The following is a 12,021-nucleotide window of genomic DNA, read 5'->3' as shown; positions in this document are numbered from 1 at the left end:
GCAACAGTGTCAGAGAAAGCCAGCATATCCCAGGACGAGCTTCCAGGTAGGCTTTGGTATCTCAACAGCTGAATACTGCTGTATAGGAAAACAACTGAAATCAATATGTTACTTCTGTGTCACATGTATTTTTTTGGGGGGGGGCATTAAATATTGCTACAGTTATTAGCTTAAGTTTGAGCTGACACTTGACAGCCACATTCTTCTTGAAAGTATACTTAATGGACATATAAAGGGGTAAAAGTATTACCACCTGTGTTACTTTTAATTGTGATGATGTTGCCCTTACCTCTAGCTTAGCTTCTATCAGGACCATCAGGATTGTAGAGGAGACTTTCATCTGCAGATGGTAAGCCAAACATTTTTATGACAGTACTACTGAGCAATTGAAAGAAATATTTCAGTGTGTGTACTGTTGATGTCAGACCTATTGTGTGTATAACTGTATGTCCACAGTAGTGGCACCACTGTTAGTTTGTTTGCATATATTGGGCTACAGTAGTGTAGGTATTAATTTTGTCCTGTAATTCTTGCCTTATATCACAGGCAATCATAACAGTGAAAGTATGGCCCTCTGCCACCTGATGTCAGTGTATTAGCAGACGCTGATGATAATGTTGACCAAACTGAGGCACAGTCGGGGAGGTGCACAGGTCGAATCTGCAACTAAGGTTGGCATATAGCCATCCCCTGCAGTTAAATAAGACAGAGCCAATAGGGCTATGCCTACCCATTCCAGTGCGCCCTCAGATATTGGACAGGTTGAGGGGGAGGCCATTGATCAGTGAAGTGTGGCTACTGCAGCTTCAGTGCCTGTTAATTCTGGCCACATCCAAAGTGTGGTTGAGGGGCTACACAGGAGACCTGATAGGGGCTCTCAGAGGGGGCCTGCTGTCTTGCCTCCATTTGGTGCAGGTGTCTTTTTCCATGCCACTGAACGTATGTTTAGGGCTGTCATGGAGGCACAGGCAGGTTCACATAGGTGCTCCAGACAAATGCTCAGGGTTATACAGGTGGCACAGGCTGACATGCATGACTGCCTCCACCAGGTTGCCACTTCAATAGATCAGATGAATGACATGTTGGAATGGGCAGTGTCTGTGATGGAACATCTGCTGGGAGGGCAATGACATCCTCGTAGGTGCAGGTTAGCCACATCATCTACTATCAGCCAACATAGCCATACATGATCATACTCCCATAGTGGTAGTACTTCCACTGCTCGGTCAGTGAGTTTGCTGTACACACTCAGACGTGTCAAGCAATGGGGTCATGGTTCTGGGTGTCCCCATGAAGGGACCTTATCCAGAAGACATCAGTCACATTCAGGCAGCCGCAGTGCATCTGACTGTAGGTGTGGATGTGCCAGTACAACTCCTGGCAGAACCAGTTCTCATGGTCAGGGATGACAATGATGAACTGCCACGTCTACCATGCATGGCTCACACCTGTCTGACATACCAAGATATAAAGCCAGCACAAAGCTTGGCTGTGTTCATGCTGACACTCACACACCAATTTCATCTGGAGGACCCCTGCAGACACACACACAACAGGTACACATTTTGTCTCACTGGCCATTTGTTTATCCAGATATCTGCCTGTTTCTCTTTCTTACTCACACACACTCACCGACCTTTTGTGTCAGCCTAAGCTTCACACAGCATCCTGTGCAAGTGATGATAAATGTGCTATATTCATGTTTCTATCTTTGGGATTCAGGGATATATAAGCTTTGTGTCTGAGGCTCAGGGTGCATAGCTAACTTAGTGCTTAGTATATCTGCATTTGTGGTGTTGAACTGGTACTTGTACCTTTGAGTTATATTGGCCTTGGAAAGTTAGACAGTTGATAGCATTACAATTTCCCAACTTTATAGTGCATGATCTCATGAGGGTTGGGAAGTATGAAACTGCAATGTGTATCTTGACTTTATAACTTCTGTCTTTAATAATTTTCCAGTACAAACCTATGGTGCTAAGCTGAGGCCATGCAGTGATCATCAGTACTTCTGAGAAGTATGACCGTGTGAATCTTTGATGCCTGAGGCCTACTACTTAGTAATGAATACAAAGTCAAATAAGTATCTGCTGTCATGTGTTAAGGTATGTTCTGTACAAATCTCCCACTTTTTACCTGCTTACTGTACCAACTAATGAAATACAAGTATATACCACACATTCATATTATTAAACACTACAGTCCATGTTCAGGACTTACCTTGTAAATGCAGCAGTTGCCACATTTTTAGTTCAAGGCTGACTCTGTCTGATGCAAGCAGTACACAGCCAATTCATGGGGAGGTAATGGTTGTGTGAGTTGCCTTGCATCAATGTCACTATATGTATGTGAGTAGGAGGAAGGTTTGAGGCCCCTAAGTAGTGAGTGAGTGTGGTATACATTGTCTCTTAGCCAAAGCAAGGGCATACTCAGCATGCCTACATATGCCTATGCCCACAGCAGCTGGTGGTCCCCGCTTCTGACCCTCTGACTCCTCATCTGCCTGTAACTATGGTGACCTTAGCCTTGGTGGTGGGATGCATGACCCTTGCTGATCCTGCTGAAGCTGTTTCCTCAGGATTATATTGTATAGCATGGCACATACCTTGACTATTTCTGTACATGTCCAAGAATTGTACTGCAAGGCTCCTCCAGATGCACCTAGCCAGTAGAACCATGACTTTAGCAGCCCAAACATATCCTCTATGATAATTTTGGTTTGAGCGTGTTCCTCTATATGGCTTTCTGCGACTATATCACATTATCAAATTTTTACTACATCGAATCACTAAAGGTCAGCCTCTAGTGATCAATGCAGTAAAACATCGAATAACATTAAAAAAACAAACAAAAATAAAAACTAACTAGTGTAGGAAGGGGGGCAAGCCCACCTGCACCCCACACCCCCCTACTCAAATATTCCAACTCCAAGACCGCATTACATTGAGGTAAATGGAAATCTCCCCTTACGGTGATTTCAGTTTACCTGCACGATGTTCTGCACTTTCGATGTTGTGCTGCCGACAATATCAGCTTCGATACTGTCGGTTTTCGACATCGTGCAGTAGACCCGGCTTTCTTCCTTGGAGGTGTGGGCATTTCTGATGGGTGTCATCAGCCATGGTTCCAGTGCATAGCCTGCATCCCCCAGTAGATGACCCTGTGGGATATCCCCCCTAGAAAACATCTGGTACAGTTGGGAGGTGTGCCAGATATCTGAGTCATGGCAACTGCCATGGGTGCCAGCACTCACGTTAAAGATGAGTCCCTTGGCATTACACATGACTTGGCAGTTGATAGAGTAGTAGCTCTTTCTGTTTATGTAGAGTCTAGCCTGTTCCATGGGTAGTACCTTCATTTCTATATGTGTGCGATCCATGGCACCCAGTATTTCAGGGTAGTGAGCTACATGGTAGAACTCCTGCATATTTCTGTCCCTCTCTTCAAAAATACAGGGAAAGTATATGTGGTCATAGGCAAGTTGGAGCATAGCATTAAGGAACTGGTGGAGGAGCCTGGATGCTGATCCCTGTGACACCTCCAGTATGTCCCCTGCTGGTCTCTGAAAGGCACCTGTAGATAAGGTTCTAAGGGCTACACACACACCTTTCTCTCTACTGGGATGAGCTCCCCTCAGCTGGCTCTGGCTCTGAGTTGAGGACAGCAGAGGTCACAGAGTTCCTGTGATATGTCCCTGTCCACCCTGTAGTGCTCTATAATTTCCACAGCATGTAGGTTGTGAAAAGTTAACCAGGACCTGAAAAATGTCCTCCTTTTTGGCCTAGTCCTATTAACAGCAGCAGCAGTTGCTTCAGCCTGTAGCACATCCAAAAAAATTTAAAGCAGAAGCAACCCCTAACATTCTGCCCATGTAGACTTATTTCTCTGGTTGTATTCTAAAAGCTTTGGAATTTGCAGGTGGAACCAGCACAGAGTCTACACAGATGATTTATAGCATGTTGAATAGCTCCACCATATCGGATTGGTTGGTTAGCATGCAATTCAGCTGCTTATGTTGTAATTAGCATATCTCAGTATTTACTTGGTTTGTGTGGGGATGCATGCCTCTACACTATTCTAACTGAGTCTAAAACTGTCCGTGGCTCTGTGTGCATCATGCCGAGATGTGCACATTGTGAAAAATGACTGTGTAGGCTTTATTGAATCCCTCCAATTCTCTTTCTGTTACAGGTGCCCACATGGAGATCTATGCCTGACAGCCCATGCATCAAAGTTCCAATTCTAATGGATCTCTATACTTTCACAGGTCAAATGTCAACTCAAACACCTGAACCAAGTATATGCACCTCCCCAAAAATGTCATTGAAACACATTGTATAGATATGTTCATTACCCAGTGTTTGCCCCTTTTCTGCTAAAACAATGGGCATGCATATCAAACAAAGAGAGTTTTCCTTACAATGTTATTTTTAAGCTTCTCTTAGGATTCAGAATGGGGGCTGCCCAATAGCATGATGGTGTTAATCTGTGAATTAGACACCTGATAATGTCACACCAAGCAACCATTATCATGTCACTGAAGCAAACACTGCACTGTCAAGAGTTGACCACATTTATGTTTCTTCTACCAGAACATGCAATGTAGTTGCACGAGCACCTCCAACACACCTGCACGGAAATATGTATACACACACACACACACACACACACACACACACACACACACACACACACACACACACATACACATACACATACACACACACACACACACACACACACACACACACACACACACACACACACACACACACACACACACATACACACACACACACACACACAGTCACACACCTTCATAATACCTACCATCGGTTGTGTTATGAGCTGTGATCCATGCATAGGATTGAATAGGTGCATGCTGTCAAAAGATGGTATACACTTTTTGATTCCTAAGACTAAAATAATGCAATAAAGCAATTATCTGATTAGCTCTAGTGTTAGCCACACCCTGGACTGCTGCATCTGCTTGTGAATTTGCCAGCAAGTTCATCTTCCTTGCTGCAGTTGGTGTTTGAGTACTATTGGAGCAAGGCAGTAGTGTCTCAATCACTTGGTTATATCACACTGTAAAAATCTGGCAAGCAAAGACATTTGCACTGTGGTAAGCCTTCTTGAATACCAAGGCTTATGTTCCCTGATTTGGTCACATTAAATATCTTGATTTAATATATATATATATATATATATATATATATATATATATATATATATAAACCTACTATTTTCAACATTTAAGAGATATTACTTTTTATAGGAAGATGTTGGAATTCTGTAAGTGATGCACCGTAAGTTAAATCCATAAAATCTTAATCATATAACATTAATACTTTTTACATGACATCTGGTTTTCAAGTACACGATGACATTTTAAATCCACCAAGCATTGCACAGATCTTCTAATCGCTTTCATTTCTTTTTCCTTATATGAAACCTGGTCAAAACACTTTTCTTTCTTTCTTTCTTTCTCCTAAAAATAAGGAATTTGTACCAACTATAGACACATCTTTATAAACACCTAAAAATTGCACAAGCAATGTTTTTTTTTTTTTTTTTTTTTTTGTGTGCTTCTATTGAATTTGTGTCATACAATTCCTGTAGTCATCTGGAACCAGACCATTCTCAGGTGAATCAATTGAATTTTGATCTTCTGCCTCTTATGCTATGCTGTATGATCTATGTTCAGCTTTACAGAAATGTATTCATGTTATTTCAAATATCTGGATACCTCAAAATATACAAGGACAAAGTACATCTGAATCGTTAATATTTATAGAGAGTATGTGGATTCTAATTTATAAGATTTATTTTTAAACATTACCAACTGTTTGTATGCTAGTAATCAGACTGATACAGCTGCCCATTCTTCTTCTAGTAATCAGTTTTGCAAATATTTCAGACATATGAAACATCCATTCACAAAAACATGATACTCTACTCTTCACCATAGCTCCAGATGTAAACTCAAAAATAAACAATGAACAGAGTTCATCATGTGGCACAGTAGCCTATGGTAACAATTATTATGAAAAAATGTGAAGCTCTTTTAAAAGAAACTCAGCAAATATAAACTGGCTTATGATAATTTATATTTGAATTGCCAAGACAAAATATTGTACTCACTGGCTTAAGGGTTTATAAAGTTCCAAACAGAATTTCTAACATTGGCAACATTTATTAAGAGTTTTAAGATTTTTTTTAGTGGAACTGGTCTAGAATTATTGACAGGTTTAACAAAACACAATGTTGTTGTTTGTCTTTTGGCTTTTCCCAGTTAAGGGTCGCCACAGCGGAACTCCAGTCTGCTAATGATTGGCAGTTGTTTTTTATGGTGTTGAGTTGTCAGCTCGATGCCCAACCTTCAATGAAGGCACGCCCATTCAATGCATGTCTTTTGAATGCCCACTCAACTGCAGGGAGGACATGCAGACTCCAAAGAGAAGGCACTCCTAAACCCAAGCCGAGAATTGAACAGGAGAACCTCTTGCTGTGAGGCAACAACACTACCGCTTCACCACCGCGGAAGACCTTTTTAACAAAACACAATGAATGTCAATTATATAAATGAAACATGACACTTTACTTAAATTGGAAGTTATTTCTTTAATCAATTTACATGGTAAACACAGGTTGACAGGAAGGAGAGCTGGAGAAGCAACAAAATGGGGTTTGGCAATGAAGAGTTTTAATTTATTTTCATACTACCTGCCCACTGAACAATTGAATATCTCTGTTAAAAGCTTCTGATTCATGTCAGAAGCCACAGAAGATATTGTGAAGCCTATTTTTGGAACTTAAACTTTATACATGAAAATTTAAGTTGAACTTCCTTCTAAGCAATGCTACTGTAAGTAAACCCTGCCAAGTAATTCACTTGCAAAAATAAATATTTGTAATCTTTCAATTTTGTCTTTACAAGTTTCATTATAATAGCTCAACTGTAATTTTCCAGACTGACAATAATGCAAAAACACTTTATGCTAAAAGCTCCATTCAGCAAAGACCTTGATGAGTCTTTTTTTGCAGTGGCAGACATCTTTCACCACCCCTATAAGGAGAGACTTTTACAACACTCTGACTTCTATATATATATGTGTATATACATATATATCTATATCTATATATATATATATATATATATATATATACATATATATATATATATATATACCAACTCTATGGTCAAACAACAGTAGAGAAAAGTGCATATGTAAAATTTGCTGGATGAATGTTTCAGTGAAATGATTTGAAGTGATTTTGTAGTATATTTGGTGGATTAAATCACAATCAATTATCTCTCTAGCTCCCTCTTACACTCCTTCTAAAATTTATGTGAATCTGAAATAAAATCATTACTGCCCTAAATTCACAAACATCATTTTAATTTATCTGTGCAGTACAGTCAATTACATTTTTGGGCTTAAGACAAGCAAAACCTTATGATAAGGAAGATGGACAATGGTTCAAAGAGTATGGTTATTGATCTGAGAGATTAGAACACTTCTTTGTTTACTCTGTCTAGGGATGACAGATACCTTAAAGTCTCACTCAGTAAAAACTGTGATGCTTACAAAACTCTGGACAATAACTTTCTTGTTGTCTTAATTTGGAATTGATTCCTATAATTTACAGCTTGTGAGTACTGCTTACTCTGTGTTGGGTAATTTATTCTGTGCCCTCAACATTCTTAAAAATATTGATTAGCATTCACTTTTGACCTATAGTGCCCACAACTTAATTTATTACTGCACTGTTTGGTTAATATGTGGATGTGGATGTAAAGCTCAAGAACCTAGTTCATCAATTTTCTTTATTTATCACAGATTCTTCAATTTTGCTAAATCATGTGAATGTATCAATTTTCTTGATGGCAAGGTAACATAGGATACTGATACACAAGATTTAGAATCTTTTGTATACACAATATGCAGTTTTATGAATTCAGCTTCATGTTACAATAGATGTTCTATAAACAAACTGCCTTACTGGCACATGCTTTTGCTACCCTCCATCTGGTAATGTGTCATTTAAACTTGATTCATAATCCTTATGGTTCCATAAATATGAACATTTGTTTGAAATGTGTGGATATAATTTGATTCTGTCAAAAGGCTAAGGCTCCGCTCATTGGAAGTTACAGTGCAAACTTCCTGAACTCCATTGGAGTGAATGAGTTAAGCTATGATTTATTTCTCCCCTCAAGTGCTTGTGCAATCTGACCAGACAGATTTGTCTGGATTCACTTGGAGAGCTGTGTCAATGGGGATGCAAGTGTAAGCTACTTTGGGTACCCAACGACACATGGAAGCACGTCAATATCAAGGAGATGCTGGCGTTGATTCACTCCTTAAAAGTATTTCGCAACCTATTTTCTCCAGCTCCTCTTCTGTTAGTAACAGTGAGCACTACTGTAATAAAGAACCTCAACAAACAAGGGGGAACAAAGGCATACCCTCTGTGCCGGTTGATAGTGATGGTGCAAAAACTGGCTTACAGCATTCTCTGACTCTTTAGATGTCCAACATCTAGTCAGCGCAAAACATTTTAGCAGACAGACTAAGCAGATCCTGGCAGACGTGCACAAGTGGCAGCTCAAGGCAGTGGTGTTACAGGATCTATTTCAGTTGTGGGGAATACCACAGATGGATCTGTTTATCTCCTTTCAAGACAGACAATTGGAGAAATTTGGATCTTGTATCCTTGTTGCCATGCTTAGAGGACAAACATGTTCTCATTCCCTTGGACAGGAAGGTTCTTGTATGTATTGTCTCTCTTTCCACTGATTCACAAGGTACTTATGAAGGTTCAGAAAGAAATGCCAAAGATCATTGTGGCACCCCCCCACACACACACACACACACACACTGGACAAGGCAATCTTGCTTTTCCCTTTTACAGGTGTTGACTAGGCACAATTGTCACAGACTTCCCCATACTCTGAATCTGATCACAGAGTTTTAGAGGTGACTGGTTCACCCCAGTTTGGAGAAACTTCAACTGACAGCCTGGATGATTCAATCTTGACTCCATTTAGGCACTTGTTACATGAGGACTTGCATCAGGTGTTAAAGGAGGCCAGAAAACCTGCTAATAGAACATCTTTCTCTTTATAAATGGCTAAGGTTTTCCAAGCTGTGCCTTAATGGAAACAGAGGGTCCATTGAGGCTAATATCCTTCTGGTCTTGAAATATTTGTGTGAGCTACTTCAGAATTGCTTATCATATGCCTCCATTAAGGTGCATTTAGCAGCCATCTCTGCCTATGGATCCTCCCTTTCTTCTTCTCTTTTGTTAAAACAGTTTATGAAAGGTGTTTTGCATATGAGACCCCCTCACAAGAAAATTTCTCATTTGTAGATCTCAATTATGTCCTTGAAAAATTGACTTTACCACCATTCAAACCAGCATCTCAAGCTGATCACAAGTTCTTATCAAGGGGAAACTGTTTTGTTTATTACTCTGACATCTGCAAAGTGAGTTTCTGAGCTGCAAGCTCTCATGGTGGGATAACCTTACCTTATTTTTCATTCAGTTAGCTAATGTTGTGTTACACGCTAATTTATCTGTCATGCCAAAAGTGGTCTCAGAATTCACTCTCAATCAGCCTGCCGGACTATAATCTCTTTGCTACTTCTATTATGGAGAGGAAGTATTAATCCATGTATAACATTAATGATACTGCTTAAAATTAGTAAAATTAATAGATTTACATAACAGTTTTTGTACTTCCAACCAATAGATCATAATTCTAACTTAATTTTAGTAGTAAAATGATTTGATATTTTATCCTTTCCTTTGTTGCAAAAAAAAAATTGGTTTGGGAACCTATATGACAATGACAGTTAAATAAATACCCAAAGGTTTCCCTGTTCCTTTGGGCTATTAATTTGTGATTAATTTAAATTGGGCAACTTTAAAATAAAAATTTGTTATCACTAATATCAATAAAGACAAGTTTTATATCAATATTAGCATCAAAGAAAGCTATATCTAAATAATTAAGTTAAGAAGTTTAAATATAGTGGTACATTGGGCTCATCATTTTTCATCATTGTGGTCATCTCATGCAATGTTCAATAAAAAGAGATTTGAGGAAAAAAAAAAAGAAGTAATAAGGCTGCAATTCAGAAAGGGGTCCAGTTCACTTACCCATTAAATATCTCTCTAGCCATCTCTCTGCATATATAAAGCACAGTACTGCAGACATGACAGTGAGAGATGCCTGCTATGACAGTAGAAGGTAACATTCTCAGGTATGATTTCTTACAGTACGACTCAAACATGCCCCCAGGTATTGTTCAGCAGTAGCCAGCTCTACCTTAAATACTCCTTGGTCTGACTGAGTAACATTTGCACTGTAGATCATATACCCTCTCCTTCCTAAATTTTGCATACAGTTATCAGTAGCTTGCACATGTGGTATTGCAAACCCCTTTTGCAGATTAGATGTGTAGCAGAATGGACTTCAGCGATGGAGAACCTATGACACGCATGTCAAAGGTGACACAAGCCACAACGTTTGGGTGACACACCAGCGACCACCATCACCTGAGTTACCAAAGACACTGCTTTTGCATTCGTTGTTCATGTGAAGTGCACTAAATTATTTTGTGCCAGGAGCTTTTGACACACCAGACTCAAAAGGTTCACCATCACTGGCCTAGGTGGTATCCATGATACTTCAGTCAATTGGAATCTCTAGTCTGTGAGTCCTAAACCCTGGTAGTATGTCTTATACATAGTACAAGCTCATCTATAGCTGGAATAATACTTTCCCGAATCTCATCTGCAGAAATTGAATGCTCATTGTCATCTCTGTGTTATAATTCAGGTGGAACACAATCTTTCACATGCTATCTTGCAGATGTTTATATTTTTTAAATACACACTGGACCACAGCATCTATATTTAAAACATTTACTGTATAGACCATAAAAAAGCACACATTTCTGCTTTTAGTTCATTATTTCAAACAGTTTTATGTCATCATTGATTGATAAACTGTTCATGCAAATAAAAAATGGAATTTACAGTGCCTAATTCAGGTTCTGAGATGATGCCAGGTAGTATGTATTTTTGATTGATGACTGCATTTTAGTTGGAACCTAATGTAAATTGAAGTACTCAGACAGAAAAAATATCAGACGGTCTTGCTTTTGTCTGCTAATGGGCATAAGAAAGCTAGTTTACTAAACTCCATTCAACTGTTTTAAGAAAAATAATATGATGCCACATATGGTATTTCAGACTTCATACAGCCAGCTTCCCCTATATCTTTTTGCAAAATATAGCAGATTTATACTTTATACAGAATTCCCCCCCAAAAAATTTAGAAATGAGAAATTTGACATTATCATATAATACATATAAATAAACTGTACAACTGAATTCAACAATTATAGAAGAATGGATAGTTTGAGTCCATCCTGCAGATGATTTATGTCATTGTAGCAGTCTATGACCAAATCACATGATATGGTCTTATTTTTGTTTTGTTTCATTTCATGCAATACACTGTCTGTATTATCTTCAGGGATGAACATCAGGTGTTTTTACTGCATGTAAATGTGGTGTGACCATTGGGCTAATCAAGACAGCTGGGTACTTTTTATATTCTGCATAATTTACTTTCAGATATGGACTCTGCATAGAACATGGAAATCCATTTGCAGAATTGTCAAGGTGAGTGTTCTGCTCTTTTGTATTAGGAAAACATTTTTTCATTGTTGTTGTTCTTATAGGATAAATAATGTTTATATTCTTAAAAATGTTGTTCATTGCTCAGTTGTTTGTCTATGCTAAATATTTTCCAGCTTAATTCAATTGTTCTGCTACACCCATATGTTCTGTCATGTGACCTGGTTTATGGTATTATTTTGCATTGTTTTTCCCCACATTTTAAAATGTGTTACCAGCATGAAGATAGAGCATAGTGCCAGAAAAAATCTTTTCAAAGTAAAAGTTTTAAATTGTATTTTAATTAATGTAGTCATTGCTTTG

The sequence above is a fragment of the Protopterus annectens genome, chromosome 2.part1 (genome assembly GCF_019279795.1).
Source record: "Protopterus annectens isolate FY-2018-M chromosome 2.part1, PAN1.0, whole genome shotgun sequence".
NCBI classification, from domain to species: domain Eukaryota; kingdom Metazoa; phylum Chordata; order Ceratodontiformes; family Protopteridae; genus Protopterus; species Protopterus annectens.
The sequence above is the reverse complement of the archived record's forward strand: the minus strand, read 5'-3'. Positions refer to the sequence as shown.